Genomic DNA, 19,859 nt, shown 5'->3' with positions numbered 1-19,859 from the left:
AAGTCAATAACGTACCAATACATCATTCTAAAACTGTCACTTATCTTGGCCTCATTTTCGACCGTCACCTCACTTGGACACCTCACCTCAACTCTGTTAAAACTAAGGCATATAATAGACTTAATTTACTCAAAAGACTAACCGGAACTACTTGGGGTCTCTCTTCCCAGCTTATCCTTAATACATATAAAGTCTTCCTTCGCCCAGTGCTTACCTATGGTTCTCCAGCCTGGATGTCAGCATCACCATCCTACTATGCCAAGCTCGCAGTTTTCGAACGACACGCCTTTCGCATCGCTTATCGCATTTCATTACCCAGTCCTACCCGTGATCTTTACTCTCTTATTACATTTCCTGTTCTTAAATTTCACCTAGAAACTCTACGCCGTAAATTTCTCACCGATCGCTACTCTCGTCACCACCCACTACTTCTCGACACTATGCACTACCTTTCACTTCACCCATGCCGACCACGTTATTACTATACCCCTTTGCACCTTCTTTTCACGCTCTATTGTTATACATTGCCCCCTAATCATCTCAACCTAGAACTTTTGGACGACTATCGTATTCATGCTCATCTCCCTCACGTATTTCCTTCATATACTGCACAGTGATTTTCCTTTGTTTACTAACAGGGCTCCCCCAGTCTTCATCAGCCTAGCGTCGCCCCTAGGCAGAAGATAACAGCATTCGTTGATCTAACCTTTCCCTTGTGTTGTGGCGTGCTAGCACTTCATTTCATCCTTCACGTTCATAGCATATACTTATAATTACCATCCTCTATCGTCTGTGTTATGTTTATAGTTTCATAATTTATTTCCATTCTTTTGATTGCATTTTCTTTATGATTTCTCTTATATGTTTATATTATTACTTGTGCATCCACCTGTCAGTATGTTTATGATCGCAAAGATCATAATGTCCATCCATAATCATATATATATAGTGATGTAAATAAATGACGAAATAAAGCAAAATAAAGATTGAAATTGTAACCATGCACCCCTTAGATCCTCTCCCAATATCCTAGTCCAAACATTTTCCTTTACATCCCATTCCTAAAAGAGGGCGTACCCCTCTAAGAGGTTGCTAGCTTACGAGCTAGCTTAAAAAAAAATATGAGAGTAACTTACAATAATTCTTCATATTGCAGTGTTGATATTTTTGGGAGAAGCAAGCTATGGGTGTCTTATGCCCTTGCTTCTTCAACATTCAGTAATCAGTATTGAATTCTATGTTTATTGTTATTAGGATTGAGGTAATATAACATAGGTAGGAAAAGGAATAGCGAGGAAATTTCTGATAGAATTACCTTAATGGATCAATGAAATTGTTTAATGGAATTTTTATATAGACAACATTATAACGAACAGTTGTGGCTAGATGTTTCGGCGTCCAGTTGTGTTTATGTTTTAGTGGTGTTTTTGACGTAAGATTTTTTTTTTTTATTCCACTGTTTCATAAGTAAGTGTTAAGTGAACTTGATACATGCAGGTTTTTATTATACCATTTCTACTGCATACTTTTCTGTGTAGTTTGAGCAGAGATGTATATGTTTTGTATCTTCGCGTAGACCACAGATTTTCATTTGTTTCAAAATGGCGTCATGGGGAATAGTGAACCAAATCGCTTTAGGGAAGAGTAAACCAGTGGATCACTATTTCCCAGTGCCAATTTTATTTGAGACAGATATATTAAACTAACATGAAATAAGTTAAAATGAATTTGAGAAACGAATACGCAAACTAATATATAAATTAATATTAATATCTTTATACATATTTTATTATATTCTATTCATTTATGATTTAAATTAGTTCAAATATTGATTTTTAACGCCTTTATTTTTTTTTTTTTTTTACATCTTTTGGATTTGTTTATCCTACAGAAGATGGTGTAATATTTGTTTCCTTTTTCTTTTGTTTCGGCAATTATGCCGAGATGTCCTAAGATTAAGACTGAGCACAAACATGATGCGCAGTTGATGAAAGATGCCTTGGAGGAGTATACCAAAAGTAGAGATTCAATTCGTTCGGTAGTAGAGAGAAACAATATTCCCCACCCAACATTTCGAAGGTATGTGGTAAAGTATAAAGCAGGTCTTACAATTATGGATTTCACACCAAATTATAGTAACAATGAAAGACTGTCAACAGATTGCTTACAAACTTGGGAAATATAAGTTCCAAACTCGTGGTAACAAAATTAGAAAGCAGGGGTGGATTGGTTTTACGGATTTACAGTAAGAAATCCTGAACTAGTTTTTCGCAAGCCTGACCCGACTTCTCTTTCGCGAGCAACATCATTCAACAAGCATAAAGTGAATACTTTTTTGGAAATGTGGAACTCGTTCTTCAGAGAGAATCAAGATTCCACGACGGTAGGAGAGGATACAATCTCGATGAAACCACCACAAAAACTGTAGCTGACAAAGTACCTAGTATTGTCGCTCAAAAGGGAAGTGAACGAGTGAATCAAGCAACAAGTGCGGAAAAAAGAAAGCTTGTTACTACGTGTTGTATTGTCAGCGCACGAAAACAAGCATTAATTCCAGTAACGATATTTCCACACAAGAGTGGTCTACCCGAGAACATATATGAGAAGGCAACTCCAGGAACTTAGATTTAATTGAGATCAGTGATTGGATGACGGAAGAAAATTTCGTGAAAGTGATGAATCATGTCCTAAATCATACTGAAACTTGTAACGAAAACCCTGCATTTTTAATTTTTGGCAACCATAGGAGTAATTTGTCAATTGCAGCAGTAAATCATTCAAAGCAAATAATGTGACCACTCTAACTAGCTCAACTCACACAAACTCCAACCGTTTGACGTGTGATGCTATGGGCCTTTTAAAGTTTACTACTCTAACACAGTAAATTATTTGTTTTGAAAGGGCCGCGATGGCTCAGTGGTAGAGCGTTCACCTCTGGTGCTTAAGGTTCCGGGTTCGATCCCAGCTCCCGCCAAGTGAACTTTGTGTGGACGAACACCGTGTGCGTGGGTTTCCTCGCGGTACTCCCCTTTGTTCCCACTTTCTTCTTTCCACCATTTCATTCATTATTCATCATCACCGTCTCCTTTAGCCTAACCGGCATAATCCGTGGGACGTAAAACTCAAAGATTTGATTTTTTCTTTGTTATGAGGAAGAGATCTCCCATTACTCTTTACAATGTCGCTGAACGTGTGTGTATAGCACTTCAGAGAGCTCTTACATCTGTAAATATATCAAGTTTCAAAAAGACTGGAATCTTCTCTTTTAATGAAACATTTTCCCTAAGTTTTTTTTTTTTTTTTTTTTTTTTTTTTTTTGCAAGTAAAGTCACTGATCGTCCACTTTTTGATAACACTACAACACCAAGCTCTTCCGGTCTGAACCAAAATGTCACAAAGAAAGATAAAATTGTATCTGAAGGCACAACCTCTGCTCCAGCTGCTGAAAGAAGTAACATTCTTGATGGCGAACTTCAGTTAAAACAAGTTCTGATTTCAGGAAACGATCAGCGAATCGAAAATTCCCCGCGAGTTGCCAAGGATTCGGGAAACATTTCATTTCCGGTCTTTTGTCCTAGCAACCTAAGACCATTTCTAGAGAAAGAAGCTAGGAAAAGGATAGGAGAAGCTGGGAAAACGATTATACATGCAAATGTCCGTTCTCTTTTTCCTAAAATTGACGAAGTACGGCTACTCGCTGTTTCCACAAAATGTTCCATTTTGATTACATCGGAAACGTGGTTGGACAATTCTATAAATACAAGGCAAATTGAGATTGTAGGATATTCAGTCATTCGCAGTGACAAAGGGAGGGGTGGAGGCATGCTGATTTACTACTTAAACATATTAAAGTGAAAGTTGTTGACTTTCAATCTAACGATGTTTATCAAGATATAGACATTTTAAATCTTGTTGTTAATGTGAACCACTTGTCAATGGATATTACTGCTGTATATAGATCTCTCAGCATACCATATAGGGAATTGTCAGCGATCGAAGATGCCGTATTGGAACTATATCCACAAGTCGACCAAATATTCGTTGTTGGTAATTTCAATTGCGATCAACTCTGTCCAGATAAACAAGAAACTATTTACTTGAAATCTATTATTAACATATTAGGTTTCACACAGTTAATAAATAAACCCACGAGAGTCACTGAAACTACCGAATCTTTGCTAGATTTAATTATTACTGACAACACGGAACAGATACACTCGTTTGAAGTTAGTCCACCCGTTGGAACATCAGACCACAGCGTAATTCACGTCACTCTCAAGCCTCATATAATATCCAAAACTCCCAGTAGAGTAATTCAGCGTCGTACTTACGCTTCATTTAATACCGAATCGTTTTATCATGATGCACGAAATTACAACTGGGATAAGATCATTCAAATGGAAACAATAGATAATAAAGTTGAATTTTTTATAAAACTCTATACTCGATATTTTTGATAACCATGCACCGCTCAAAACAAATGGCTATCTAAGAACACTCTTCCCTTTATTTCGAGTAACACAAAACTTTTAATGAAGTTGCTTGACCGTGCTTACAGAAAATATAAAAGAACGAAGAATCAGTTGCATTTGGAGGATTACAGACGCTTGCGTAACTTCACAACTACTGTTGTGCGACAAGAAAAGACTGCGTATTTTTCTGATCGTATGAGATCTACTACTGATGTACGTAACATATGGAAAACTTTGCGTGATCTTGGTGTAGGTAAAAGCGATTCATGCTTGATTCTTCCAGATGATGTAAATAACATTGAAACTATAAATTCACATTTCACAAGTGACTATAAGATGTGTGAGACAAGCACTGAAGTATTTGGTCAACAAACGCATTGGCTTTCATCGCGTACACTAAATAGCAATATTGAAACGTTTAAGCTTCACACTGTAAACGAAACAGAAGTTAAAACTGCAATACACAGTATTAAGTCCAGCACATGTGCGTTTGGCGGAATAACATGGAAAATGCTTCGACTGTCAGTTCCGTTTATTTTAACCCCACTTACTCACATAGTAAATTACTCATTAACTCAAGGTTGTTTTCCAGAACTGTGGAAGAGAGCGAAGGTGGTTCCACTGCCCAAGAAGACAGTTGTACAGTCGCTTGTTGAACTTCGTCCCATCAGTATATTTCGAATTATCTCCAAAGTACCAGAAAAGGTAGCATTTCAGCAATTAACAACTTATATCAATAAAAATGAAATATTGCCTGTTACTCAATCCGGCTTCCATAAAGAACATAGCACAACCACGGCCCTTTTAGAAACTACCGATTCAATTTTGAATTCAATAGAAAATTCAATGGTAACAGATTTGGTCTTGTTGGATTTTTCGAGGGCTTTTGATCTAGTAAATCCTGAACTCCTACTGGCCAAAATGAAATATTACAACTTCTCGGAATCAGTTATTAAATGGTTCCAGAGCTATCTCTCTTGTAGACAGCAACAAGTAATACTAAGAGGAGAAAAGACTCAGGTATCTACCCCATCCCTGATAAAGGCAGGAGTTTCTCAAGGTTCAATATTAGGTCCCCTATTATTTTCACTCTTTTCAGCAGATCTTTCTACAGTCATAAAACATTCATCAGTTCACTTCTATGCGGATGATACACAGATCATCATCAGTAGTACGCCTGAAAATATTATGGACACAATATATTTACTTAATACGGATCTTTTAGCTGTTAGCAACTGGTGCCTTAAGAATGGTCTTTTACTTAATCCATTAAAATGTGTTTTCACTGTATTGGGAACATCACATCAGTTGAGCAAAATCAACCCTGACGACCTAAAAGTAACCGTAGTGAATTCCAATATTCCATTTTCTCCCTTTGTAAGAGATCTAGGCTTAATAATAGCTCAAGGCCTTGGCTGTAATAGACACATATCTGAACAGTGTATTAAAGCTAAGCGCATCTTACGACAGCTTTATAAACTAAAAGGCTATTTGTCGCAAGAAACAAGACTATATCTTGTTAACACTCTCATTTTGCCTCTGTTTGATTACCGCGATTCAATATATGGTAGCTCTCTCTGCACTCAAAATACTAGGGCAATTCAGAAAATACAGAATTACTCTTTACGCTTCTCTCTTAATTACAGAAAGTCTCAGCATATTCTGCCGGTACTTAATGAAAACAACATCCTAACCATGTCCCGAAGACGATATCTCCGATACTGTTGTTTACTATACAAAATAAATTCACATAAAACACCACCTTACTTGCATCATACATTAGCATGTAGATCAGAAATTCACCCTTACAATACTCGAGGAAGTAATAAACTGAATATGCCCCGGCAGTCTTGAAAATTAACAGAGAAGGCATATTCAATTTCGGCAGTAAGAATCTGGAACTCCCTACCACAGTCAATCACTAACAAACCATACAATTCATTTAAATCATCACTTCAAACATTATTATTTAGAAATCAGAGACAAAGCATTGGCACACATGAAAGGTTTACTACAGTATGAAATTGGACTAGCAGTATGAGTATAGTTTTTCTTATTTACATTTACTGAGTGTTTTGTTTATCTTTAGTATTATTGAATGTATCATGTTATGATGTTATTTGTATCTTGTATTTTATTTGTGTCTTTATTTTTTCTTTCTTTTCTTTGTAATGATGACAAGGGTTAGGTGGCAGAGCAGCCTCTGGCTGAACCTCGCCCGCTGAAATAAAGAGCAATTCAATTCAATTCAATAGGAAAATGGAAAAGAGGAAGAAGTACGATTCCGACGGTTATATCAGTCGAAAACAACTTGAAGACACAAAGAAGCCGAAAGTTAGAAAAGAGAAGAAGAGAGTTCTTTTCAAGAAAAGAAAACATAAGGATGTAGATGACAGTGATGTAGATTATTTGCCGTTGTATGAATACGACTCATCAATGGATGAAATGAGACTCTTACCAAAGGAAGAAAATGTAAACGTCGATAAAATCCTCATGAATCCAGATTTAGTATCAATAAAAATAAATGATTACGACTTACTGGAGTTAACAGGTTAGAAGTATCCCAAGAAACATGTTTATTACGTTGTGAAGATAATCAAGGAACTGGCCTTCGAAAGAGATTGTGAAGTACAGTTCTTAAGGAAGAGTGCCAAAGTAAGTAGGCATTTCTTTTTGCTTGAAATTGATGATTTAACATTTACTAATCAATCAAATATTAAGAGTGAATTTTAATAATCCGAAGTTCTTTGAAACAACAAAACACCAGCAACCATATGTGAATTTTGTCGTTGGTTGAAACTGTCATTGTTTTGCTCTAATTTGTTTATGACCTGAGTACAGTACAAAAATAATTTGTATTATTTTTTGGTATTGGGACAAATTGTATAATTTTTAGTACTTGTCTGGCGTGTGTCCAGAGCTTTTTCAAGGAAATGTGTGGTTCATTGTAGCCAAGTCTACTGGTTCATTCTTCGCTTATATTGGGGAGCTCATCACACAATTAAACCTGAATAGATAAATGGCCATATTAAAGTTAATATACCATATTTGATCATTTTACATTGAAGTTAATTTGCGCAAATGGGGCTACATGGGAGACAAAAATAAAAAAATGACTTTTCCTTATCCTCGTCTATACTAATGCAATTTACGGAAAACTCACCTGAAGTGTGTAGTTGGATGCAATGAAATATTACAAATATTTGTACAAATTACCAGCAAATTCTTGCACCGTTTCCTTAAGCTTGTCTCAGACGGACATGAAGTAAGGATGCGACTCACGATCTAAAACTTACCTAACCTAACAACGATCGTATTACCTAACATTACCTAACAACGATCGTACGAAAAGTTATAACGACCACTAAATGTGTATTACTGTGAAAAGCACTAGTTGGTAATGAGCTTAATGATTGTTTTCATATTTTATATGTCGTTATAGCCCACAGTCCGTCTATTTATATAATCTAGGTTACTGTTTTATCAAAATCCATCTAAATACTTCATTTCGATATTACCTTTTTTATGTAGTACGTAATAAGTTAAACATTTACACACTTTTAAATATTGTATATGTAGTTTTTTACAGGATGGATTTACTTATTATCATTAATACGCTGATTAGAAGCGGAGGTAAGGGACTTACGCATATAGTAAGTATAAACAATTAATATGCCTGTAACTTTTCAGAAAATGAGCGCATCTCAAAACTAACTTCACCATTGTCTTCCTGATTAAATTTTAGCCCAAAATTATGAATCATATTAAATTTTCGCTTTTAAAAACTTGACCTTAATTCAAAATGGCAGATTTCAAGATGGCTGCCGTCAAGGTCATACATACCATGCAACTTCCCCCTAGGCCCTATACGTATCTACATGGTTGTTCTTTCATTAACACTCCGTTCACAAAAGGTAGTAAGGGACTTCTGCAGTAATCTCTATTAACCACATCGCAACATTTAAAAATTATTAAAAAATAGAAAACATCCGCCATGGCAAAAATTTCTGTCATCACAAGTAATGGATACATGTCCTCTATCAGCAAGAAAAATTTCATTGAAATCGGAGCAGGACAGTTGGGTGATGTCCCTTGTTAGTATTCCTTGGGAGGCACTGCTGATACTGTTCTATTTATGATTATATTATAAATGTACTATTTTGGTCCGCTCTGGGGGGCACTCTCAGAGCTCCGGAGGATGGCAGTACCTCCTAAAAAGCAGGCCTGGAAGAAACACTGCATAAGAATTACACGGGATACGCATACGAGCAGTTATAACAATTTATTTTAAACTTCTTATTGTCGTACATATTAATATGGAGAAAAATATAGATCTCTAAGTGCAATGTATGGGCGACACTCATGCTTTTGGTTTTAAATACAGAAAGCATTTTACAATGGGTCTATACTTCTATATCTCTTCTGGTGAGTATTATTATCCCAGGTCATATAAATTTTTAAAGTACACATCATATTAATGGATTTCTTCTGTTGTTATGTCTTACAGTTATGCCCTATAGGGTAAAGAAGAGGCGGATGAATAATTAGAGTAAATTGTTTCTTGCAATCCATTCAATTATATCCTGGGAGTCACCGTGACTCACTGGTAAAGCTCTTGTCTCTGGTGCGTGCAGTCCCAGGTTTGATCCACTCCTAGTCCTTGTGTTTTGTTGGGGGTACTCCTGTTTCCTCCCACACTCTCATTCCACCGATTCTTTCATCGCCATTTACTTGCTTTAATCATTCATTTTCCTTAGATTAATGGACATAAACGCTGAACGTTAAATTGCAAGGTTTATATTTTATCCTATTACATTCTAAAATGTGATCTATTTTATTCTTGACTGACAACAATTGTTAATGATCTTTTTGAATTCGTTTGAGCTAGAGAAGGAAGAGAGTTGAGATGTCAACTTATATTTAATATTATTGTGATCATTTTAAAAGATTTACCTCGGGAAGACTTTGAGTAAACGAGAAATGAAATGAAATCTTGAAGTTTTACGTTCCATGGTTACCATCGTGTAGACTAAAGGAAACGATAATGATGAGAATGAATGAAATGATGAAATGAAGGAAGTGAGCGAAAACGAAAAAACCCAGAGAAAACCCACAAATGTGGTGTTTTTCCACCATAAATACCATTTGGCGCAAACAGGAGAAAACCATGGACCCCTTCCTCCAGAAGTGAACGATTTACCACTGAGCCATCACTATCTCAATAAGCAAGAGATGAACATATATGAGTTGCGAAAATACTAGTAACCCCAATTGAACCCAATTTGAGAAGTGCACCAGGGGAAACTTCTTAGTCCCGAGGATTTTCTCTCCGGCCAAATCTAAAATCATCACTGTTCGTCTATTAAATTTGAGTTGATTTTGAGTTTATCAATCTTTTTAAGAGCAAGGCTATATGAAACGTGGACTTACTGATTAACATGGAATCGGAACCACATGAGCTCCTGCCAAGAATAGATCCCGGGTCTCCAACATAGCTTTGTTTACATGGAAGCTGGGAAAACCATTTGTATATCTTCACGTCTATTTCAATAGTAGTACAGCGAAAAGTAGATACCACTAAGCCTTGTTCCATGTGGACAATTGATTTTACTGAAAGATGGAATACACTGTCTTCCCATAAAGAATCTATATTCGTCTTTCTATATATACATTTGTAAAATCCATTACATACATTACAAATATTTCAGAGTGCACTTTTTGTGTGTAAATACTGTACTTAAATGGAATATAATAGATTACATTGAGTTGATTATAAAACATTAAAATTGACCTTTCTGGCTAGTGCAGTTGAAAGTGATAAAAATAATTTTATCCAATTTAAGTACAGTATCATAATAAAATGGATAAATGCTCATCAAGAGCATGTTAGTATTAACTACGAAATTGTATTACGTCTAATTGTGCAACACTGTCAGTACCTCACGACGAGAAGCAAGCAACAGAAAAGTTTATTTTGAAAGTAATCTCTTTCTAGTAACGTAGCTTCCTTCCTTCGTAGGTAGCAACCCTACCACGCTAGAAGAAAGAAAAAAAAACGCACGCATTTACGAAAGCAGGAAGAAACAGTACGCGTATGGTTTTCTTTATCTTTTTACTCCCCCGTGAACTGCAAGCGCATGAACAGAAGCAAACCTACCAATTCTCTCACACAAGCTGGCAGTTTGTGATTCTCAAGTCATTTCGATCACGGCAAGCAATTCAGTGAAAAGTACAAATGATTCATTAGAAGAATCGATTAATTTGTGGAAAGAATCATAATTCGTTTGATTCACGACATGATTCGTTCATATGATCGAATCGTTCATGATCAACACAACCCTATTATAGACCAATCTGTGTGCAGAAATGTTTCCTTTCAGAGTTAAAGGCTGCAGAAAACATGATAAGATGAACTTTAAACTGAGCTGGAAAACTGTGGTACCTATCGCAGTCGGGTCAATACTACACTTAGGAACTAATATATACGCTATCTAAATATCTATCTTTCAGAATCCCGTAATATTCACGCAACAATTTTCATAGAAGGAGTAAAGCTACGGGCATATGATTTAAAGTACTCATTAACTACCTCTATAAATATAATTTTGAAAGTGGTAATACTGAAAATTGGTTATAGAATCTGTCTAGTCTACTTTCAAGTCCTTTTTTAAACATATTCTTACTATATTATGTTGCTGAACCATCAAAGGTTTTAAATGAGTAAGGCAAACAGCATCCCAGATTAATGTATTATATATAAATATACTCATTACATGAGCATAATATACAGTACGTAATATTTTTATGCTTACAATGTATGGTAATTGAGCAAATTCATATACAATTTTCTTAATTTTGTGGTGATATGTGTAATGTGAGAAGACCATTTTAGATGCTTATCAATAAATATAAATAAATATTTTACTTTATTTTCACTAATAATTGGCCTACAATTACATTTTTCAGTATTTTAACAATAAAGATATTGCAGTGATATGTTTTCCGGCTGTCCTGTTAAAGTTGGCGAAAACGTTATGTATCCGTTTTTTCAGTATTTAATACTAACTGATGATTATCAAGAAATTACATTACTTTTTTCATTTCTGTTTCAGTTTTCTTGAATACATCTGTCCATGTTTTACCAATAGATATAAGTGAGGTGTCATCAGCAAATGATTGTATATTGACCTCCATTTTTAAATTGAACAAATCGTTTATATAAATTAAAAATTATATTGGACCTAATACAGTTCCTTGTGGGACTCCTTATTTTACATATGAATAATTGCTTTGGAAATAACCTATTTGGACTGTCTGTTTTCTATCTTTCAAACAACTGCTAAACCAAAATCCCGATATGCACTTTATTCCACATTTTTCTAGTTTGTTTAAGAGAATTTTGTGTAATATTGTGTCGAATGCTTTAGCTAGGTCTAAGAAAACTGCAATTACTTTTCCAGCTTTATCAGCGTTTTTACAAACAATCTCTGTAACTTGTATATCGCATACTGAGGATTGATATAGGTCTATAGGTATAAGGATCAGCCTTTGAGAACCTTTTATATATTGATTTTATTACAGTAGTCTTGACATCACCAGGAAATACATCTGTTTCTAAGCTTAGGTTAAAGATATATTGGCAACGTTTTAATATATTTGATTTCGAATGTTTGAATACAAATGCTGATAATACATCTATACCAGATGTTGTTTTTGGTGATAATTCATTTATGAAGAGTTCAATTTCCTGTCCAGTAACTGGAATAAAAAATATAGGGTTTACCAGAATAATTTTTCAATTCAAAGTAATCTTTCTTTTATTATTCATCAACATTCAAATATCAACAAATGAATATTTGTTTTTAAGGAACGTAATTAAAAGTGAAATAAATTTTGAATATATTTTCTAGAAACATATTGTTTGTAAAAGATGCCTGTGCACCTGTGCACCTACCTTTTGTAAACACTTTTGGTTTGCTATCTTTGTTTGTATTATCATGGTCACAGGTTTTTCTGGACTACCAACAGTTCCCGCGGCCTCTTCCATTTCGGTTGCTTCGTCAGCCACGCGGAAGGCCCGCACAAAACGTTCTAATGATATTGATCCACCCATTCACGACTCTCAAATTGATAATCAAGCTCATGCTATAATGGCCAAACGTCATCATAGTCTCACTGAATCTTCACACTCATAATCATATTACCACATGACCATGACTCTATGGCACGCACCACGAAGCCTTAGATACATTGTTTTCTACTCACAAACTATGATCCCAAGTATCAAGATCTGAAAATTCTCTATCTCTGACTCGTCGAATGTGTTCCACGCACTAAAATCACAAAACTCATCAATACTCAGGAAGACATTAACATCAAGACATCAGATCCAGTTTTCGCCAAATCTCTTCTTAATACCTATTCCTTAGAAATGATGCTTTTCGTTAGTAATATTGAAAATAGAAACCTTCAAGACTTTCACGTAGTCTCACTTTTTAAAAAATGTGTCACTTTAGAAAAGTGGAGTGTTAACTGCCCCCCTTTTGTCCCTCTTATCACCGTATGTAATTAATAGAAAAAGAAGGGAAGGTTCTAAAATGCTGTCCCGCATATGTACGTGAAGGTGGGTTAGTAGTCAGGTTGACTGCTTTCTTTATTGCAAATCCATGGGAACACAGACGAGATTGGTAGAGCCACGTTGTAGAAAAAGGAAAAAGAAAAATTGAGAATATCATATATATATATATATATATATATATATATATATATATATATATATACATATATATATATATATATATATATATATATATATATATATATATATATAGAGAGAGAGAGAGAGAGAGACAGATAGATATGGAACATTTCACAACTGTAGTGGATACGGAAGTGAGTGAAATTTAAAATGCAAGATTTCAAGTTAACAAACTAACAAATAGAAAATAAACATGAAAAACATTTGTGAAAAGAAACTAAAGCGTAACACAAACTTGATAGTGTTTGAAGACGGAGCTCCAACTTCCACATAAACGCTATTAGGAAATCAAACGGCCACGGTGTTAAAATCTCTTTGTGATACATTGACATCAGTCTAATTGTCAAGTACTGGTGCTGTAAGGCGTCTCCTTAACCACATCCCTTTACCGCATAGCAACGTCGCATCACAACTTTCATTTCGACCCAGTAAAATTAGAGTTTTAACATGGAAAGCATTCTTAATAAGCTGGAATTTTGTGTGGAACCTTATTTTCGTGTCGTCAGAATATTCTTTAAAGTACCATTAACTTGAGAAAAGGGTATTTTTGTTTGTTCCGTGGTATAAAAGCGGGAATTCTAGTTGTATGCAATTATCACGAAAATTATCAAGTTTTCGAGAAAAAGTGTTATGAGTTGTAGCTTATAAAATTCTACACAAAAAATATCCTTAGACTTTTCTTTCGTAGAATCAGTTATTTCAAACATATAAACTGATTTTTTCTGAATATACCTAGGTAAAAAGCGTACACCGCACAACATATTCTTATATATAAAAGTGAATATCTGTTTGCTTAATAGTCCAGTATATAAGTCAAGGCCAGATGCTTGGCATAGTACTAAGTAACTGCATCGAAAAGTCTAGAGTTTGGAAGGGACTGTAAGTTTTTCAAAAGTTTTTGCTTCCGTACGTATTCTAAAGGAAAGGGAGAAGGTTTCAAAGAAAAGAGGGTGTTTAAGATTTATGCCAAACAAAGAGTATTTCACGAAGCTCCTCATGTTAGACGGATTGCACAGAGTTCAAGGGGTACAGCGTTATCCTCTGGTGCATGGGGTCGCTAGTTCGATTTCCGGCTAAGTAAGTTTGTGCTGGATAAATATCGTGTCCGGGGGTTTTCTCGAGGTACTCCCAGTTCCTCCCATTTTCGCATTCCACCAATTATTCCTTCCTCATTCACTTGCCTTAATCATCGTCTCAATTAGCCTAAAACGGTATAACGTGGGAAGTTAAACTGAAATATTTGATTTTTCTCAAGTGTTACGAAGATGAAACATGGTTTCTAAACTCATTTTCAAAAACAAGAGACCATGAACATATGTCTTACAATATGAAAAAAAATACTGTGTCGATAAGAAAACAATAGTATGGGGAAGCGTGAGAAGTGTGTAACGTAATAATGATGGAGAACAACTAATATTAGTGTTGACTCATTGTATTGCTGTATTGGGGGCCGCTGGGATGAATAGTAATAGTTTTGATATTATCTAAATCCAAGTTCAGCCACATCTCTATATAGGCAGGGGTAAAAGTGGGTAACAAGTAGGACGCCGTCCTCCCACATCCAAAAATATGTACGGCGTCTTCCAATTCCAAAAAAATTACAATAGACAAAGATAGGCGTGACGTTATACCGCTAACTACCGTCCCCTACCTTTTCAGATCCACTTTTAACCCTTTATGGAGGGGTGGCAAGTGGTAAAACAATCGAAAATGGCCGAAATTATTGCTGAAACCTTAGTTAACGGAATTTTTAAACATATTGGTGATAGGCTCGATGATATTTGTGCGGACGTTATGCAAATAACATGCGTATAGGTGGCCCGGGAATTAATACGGGCTCATCGTGATTTATTGTACTCAGTTTTTTAATTTTAATTACTGTCGATATTTTCTGTGAGAAATCGCTTTTTGTGCTACTATTATATTAGTTTGTTTTTAAATTTATAAAAAATATATTTGAAATATTTTCGCTTACAACGATAATGTATATTTTGTATGTTCTTCTAAGTATCGTTTCTTATTTACGGACAAAAGTGCTATTTAAATGGCACAAGCTATTAAGAAGAAGAAGAAAGTATATAGAGATATAATTTAAATATTTTGTATTATATCGAGATTTTTTTTTGTTTTCGTTGCTATGACAACTTTTTTATCTGGTTGATATGGCAATGTAGAAATATGTAGAACAAAAAACCATATTGTTAGAATTGGATGTGTATTATTTCAATTTGACAAATTTGATATATATAGTACAAAATATATATTCTGAATTGTATGCTTGAGGTGTGATTCCATCATAATCTTACGTAGTATATAAATAATCAATATATATTTGGAATCAGGGATTGTATTGGAAGAAATAACGTTTCACATTTATATGGTGCCAAAACCGTGGAACCTTCGGATTTGTCAGAACTTTTAGTGAACTATCTCAATATCACGAATTCCATTTTACTACGTAATAAAAGAAAAAAATATATAGATGAACTATAAGTGAATACCACTACAGGAGTTGAAGATGTCATTATTCCAGCAACTGAAACTTCAACGGACGTGATTGATCTTTTACGACAGCTAGGACAGCAGATGAATTTCATGACACAACAGATGGATTCCAGATTGGAGCAAGTGACACTACAAATAGAACAGCAGATGGATTCCAAATTGGCCATCAGATTGGAACAAGTATCACAAAATTTGGATTCGAGACTAGAACAAGTAATCCAACAAACAGGACAACAGATGGATTCTAAATTGGAGCAAGTAACGCAGCAGATAGATACCAATCTAGAAATAACCGATAATAGGATAGTGCAAATTATCCATAGCTTTGCAGTGCTGAGAAGTACCGTTGATGCAGTAGAAACGCAGGTCAACGAACATGCAAATCAAATTCGGAGACTGCAAGAAGAGGTGCAGGCCATCAAAGAGAAAATCAGTACTGCAAAGTGTAATTCTGTTCCAGCCCTTAACGTAGTGTATGAGGAACATAGGAGAAATGAATCAATACCCTGTGAAGAAGATAGCAACCCATCAGAAGGTTATTCTGAAATTGAGGACACCACCTCTAATATCGAGGACGAAGACATAAGACTACGTTAAAGGAACCATACACACGTAAAATCTAAACATCTAAGGTATTTTAGTGCTAAATGTAATCGCGTGAAATTTAGTGAAATCAGATCCTTAACTAAATTCAGTGGTAGAACGGTTTACATCCCAACGAGTATTTTTTTAGAAAAATTTGAAGAAGAATGTGAACTAATTGGTATAGATAAAGGTAATTTCCTCAAAATATTGCCACATATATTGTTACCACCTTGTGCGGTATGGTATAAATCGATCAGAGGTAGTTGCGCAGTTATTCAGATTTTAAAAGTACGCTGTTAGCAAATTTTGAAAACGATTTTATATTAGCAGACAGGGATGCTCAAATCAGAGACCGAAGTTTTGATCCTAAAGTAGACAATAGTCTTACAGATTTTGTAATTTCAGCATATAATGACTTGAAGCAGATCAATCCACATCAGAAAGAATCACGCATTATTTCATCAATAAAAATGCTGTTTAGGCTACAGCAAGTATTGATCTCTTCGCAGTGTATTAATTTCAACCTCTTAAGAATGATAGTTCAAAATTATGAGAGTCAGTCTAGATTGCAAGGTAATAGAAACCAAGCTGATCATATTTCTGTACGAAATATGAATGTTAGAGAAGATTGTAGTCGTAATACGAGAGGTAATGTTGAATTTTCTCATAATGGCAATGCGATCGAGCCTAGTATAGAAGAAACAGAAGTAATAATCGTACCGCTTTTAGGAATAATGTAAACTATCGCTCTAATTTTACACGAAATCCCAGATTTCACAGTAATTACATAGGTGGCAGAAATTTTCAAAATAGAAATCAAGGAACTGGTGAAGTAAACAACATACAGGACTGTACTCAAGATTGTGCTATTCAATGCAACTTAGCCGAATCTTTTGGTAATCACTTAAGCTAAATTTATGGCGTCCGTCAAAACAAATCCAATTAGTTTATATTTTGTTTCACTTCGAATATTGTTATTATTTCATTTGTAATTCGTAGTTCGTTTGAATTCTGTACAGTTATATTAACGATTGCAAGGAACGCATGAGAATTAAGCATAATTTCCAATCTATTAACAAACCTATTTTAAATCTATTTAGGTTATGATTTCATCGTAATTTTTACTTTGTTCACATTCTATGCAATCATATCTATGCATTAATACAAATGTTGTCTATCACTTATGCTATCTGTGGCCAAATAAATGAAATAGGTTATGTTGTATTTTAACATACACCAAATTTATTGTTATCAAACATAAATGGTATTGAATTACAGAATCTATTTAGGACCTAAAAATAATCACTCCACTTATCATATTTTGAATATGTCTTTCTTATCGATAATCTTATAGAATTAAAATAAAATAGATTATTGGATAAATATGAGAATGATATTGAGATAAGATGAAAGTATATTATTTCATGAATTGTAACTTTTATGTATATAAACGCTAGTAAGAAAATAAGGTAACCATGTATGTGAAATGTTTAACGGTCCAGGATTCTTTCTTTAATTGTAATCAATTTAAAGAAGTTCTGTAGTTCGGGAGCCATTATACAACGATAGTGTATATTTTGTATGTACTTCTAAGCATCGTTTCTATTTACGAGCAAAAGTGCCATTTAAAGGGCACAAGCTATTAGGAAGAAGAAGAAAAAAGCATATAAAGATATAATTTAAATATTTTTATTATATCGAGTGTTTCCTTGTTTTTGTTGCTATGACTTGTTTATCTGGTTGATATGGTAAGGTAGAAATATATAGAACCAAGAAACATATTGTTAGAATTGGATGTATATTATTTCAATGTGACAAATTCGATATATATAGTACGAAATATATATTGTAAAGTGTGCACTCGAGATGTGATTTCATCATAATCTTACGTAGTATACATATAACCAATATATATTTGGAATCAGGGATTATAACGGAATAAATAACGTTACGAACTTATTAGAGCGCCATCTATCACGAATTGAGAAAGATGTTTCAAATAAAATTTATTTTTCCACGTAGGATCCGAAACTGCAATAAAAATGGGCATCACTATCTGCGTTTTCAAAGTTGCATTCATTCCTCTGCTTCCCCTGATTTCCACAGCATTGTTTTTCAATTCCATAAATATTTTGAACATCGGTTAAAAAAAGAAAATATGGGAACGGTCTTGCCTGTGTCCCCTCCCAACTTTGAGGTCAATTTGCGCCTATGATCCTAGAATAGATTGATTCTACGAAAAAAAAAAGACTAAAGGAATCTTCTGTGTAGAATTTTGTAAACTACAATTTTCCTCATAACTATTTTCTTAGACGAAATTAAACTTTCGCCCTTTAAGCCCCTAAAACACAAAATTCACGGTTCCAGGCAAGGATAACTTTCAGGATATATTGAGGATATCATATAAGATCTGCACAAAAACAACTTCCTCGGAATTTTCTCGAAGTTTTCTTTTTCTTTCCTTTTTTCTTTCATCTAAGCAATCTGGACTAATGTTCGTATTCTACATAGACTCGGGAGTGTTGAAAAGCATCTTTCGGGGAGTAGGTTATGCCCATGATTTTTTTTTGTTGTTGTTGTTGTTGGAGAAGAGAATATTTTTTTCATTGAAAATGCACAATCAAATTTTAATTATACTATGGTGATGATTTTAAGAAAGCTAAATGTGAGAGATAACGTAAAACGAAAAACAATTTTAAATAATTAATTGGCATATTAAAGAGTTTATTCTCTTTCCGTTGAAAGCATGGGGTATGTGGTCCGGTAAGTGTTAGCGCCAGGCAGGCTCTATGGTTACAAACACCATGTGCATGAGTTTCCTAGTGATTATACCGTTTCCTCCTACTTTCTTCATTTCACTATTTCATAAATTCTCATCATTGCTACCCCCCCTTATCCTACACGGCTTAACTATGAAGATGATAAACTGAAACATTTCGTTTCATTTATCCTTTGATTGAAAGGACATAATTTTAGCGAGAGACGTAAGAAATTATAAACTGATTCTGTTTGAAAAGTAGAGAGAGGAGGTTACAGTTAACCAGGTCGAGGAAAGTGGGTGAATACCGCACACTTAAGATTTAATCGCAAATTACGCAGACATTTTGGGATTAAAATAACTAAGAACTCAGGAGCATCCTTTAACTTTAAACGTATGTATAGGCTATTATATCAACTGTATTACGTCACGAAAAAACAAGCGAGAAAGTGAGTGAGACAAATGCGCGGTATTCACCACCCCCGTAGGGTAATAGTGCGCAGATAATTTTCTAACATTAAATGATCCAATGTAACATAGAAACCAATATATATGTTTATGTATTTAATAATCTAGTACGTACTATAAACTTGAAGTACTGAAAACAGAGACAATAAACTTGAAATACTATATTTGGAATGAAATACTTGAAGTAAAGCTTGAAATAGAGTATATTGCAAACATTAACACAAACTATTTTCAAGTCTATTTGCACAATGCTTCTTCTGTCAAGCTTTTACGTTTGTCTTTCTTTAAGTACTTTCTAGGCATCTGCGAAAAT

This window comes from Thermobia domestica, chromosome 14 (genome assembly GCF_964235325.1).
Source record: "Thermobia domestica chromosome 14, izTheDome1.hap1.1, whole genome shotgun sequence".
Taxonomy (NCBI): Eukaryota; Metazoa; Arthropoda; class Insecta; order Zygentoma; family Lepismatidae; genus Thermobia; species Thermobia domestica.
This window is presented reverse-complemented; position numbering follows the sequence as displayed.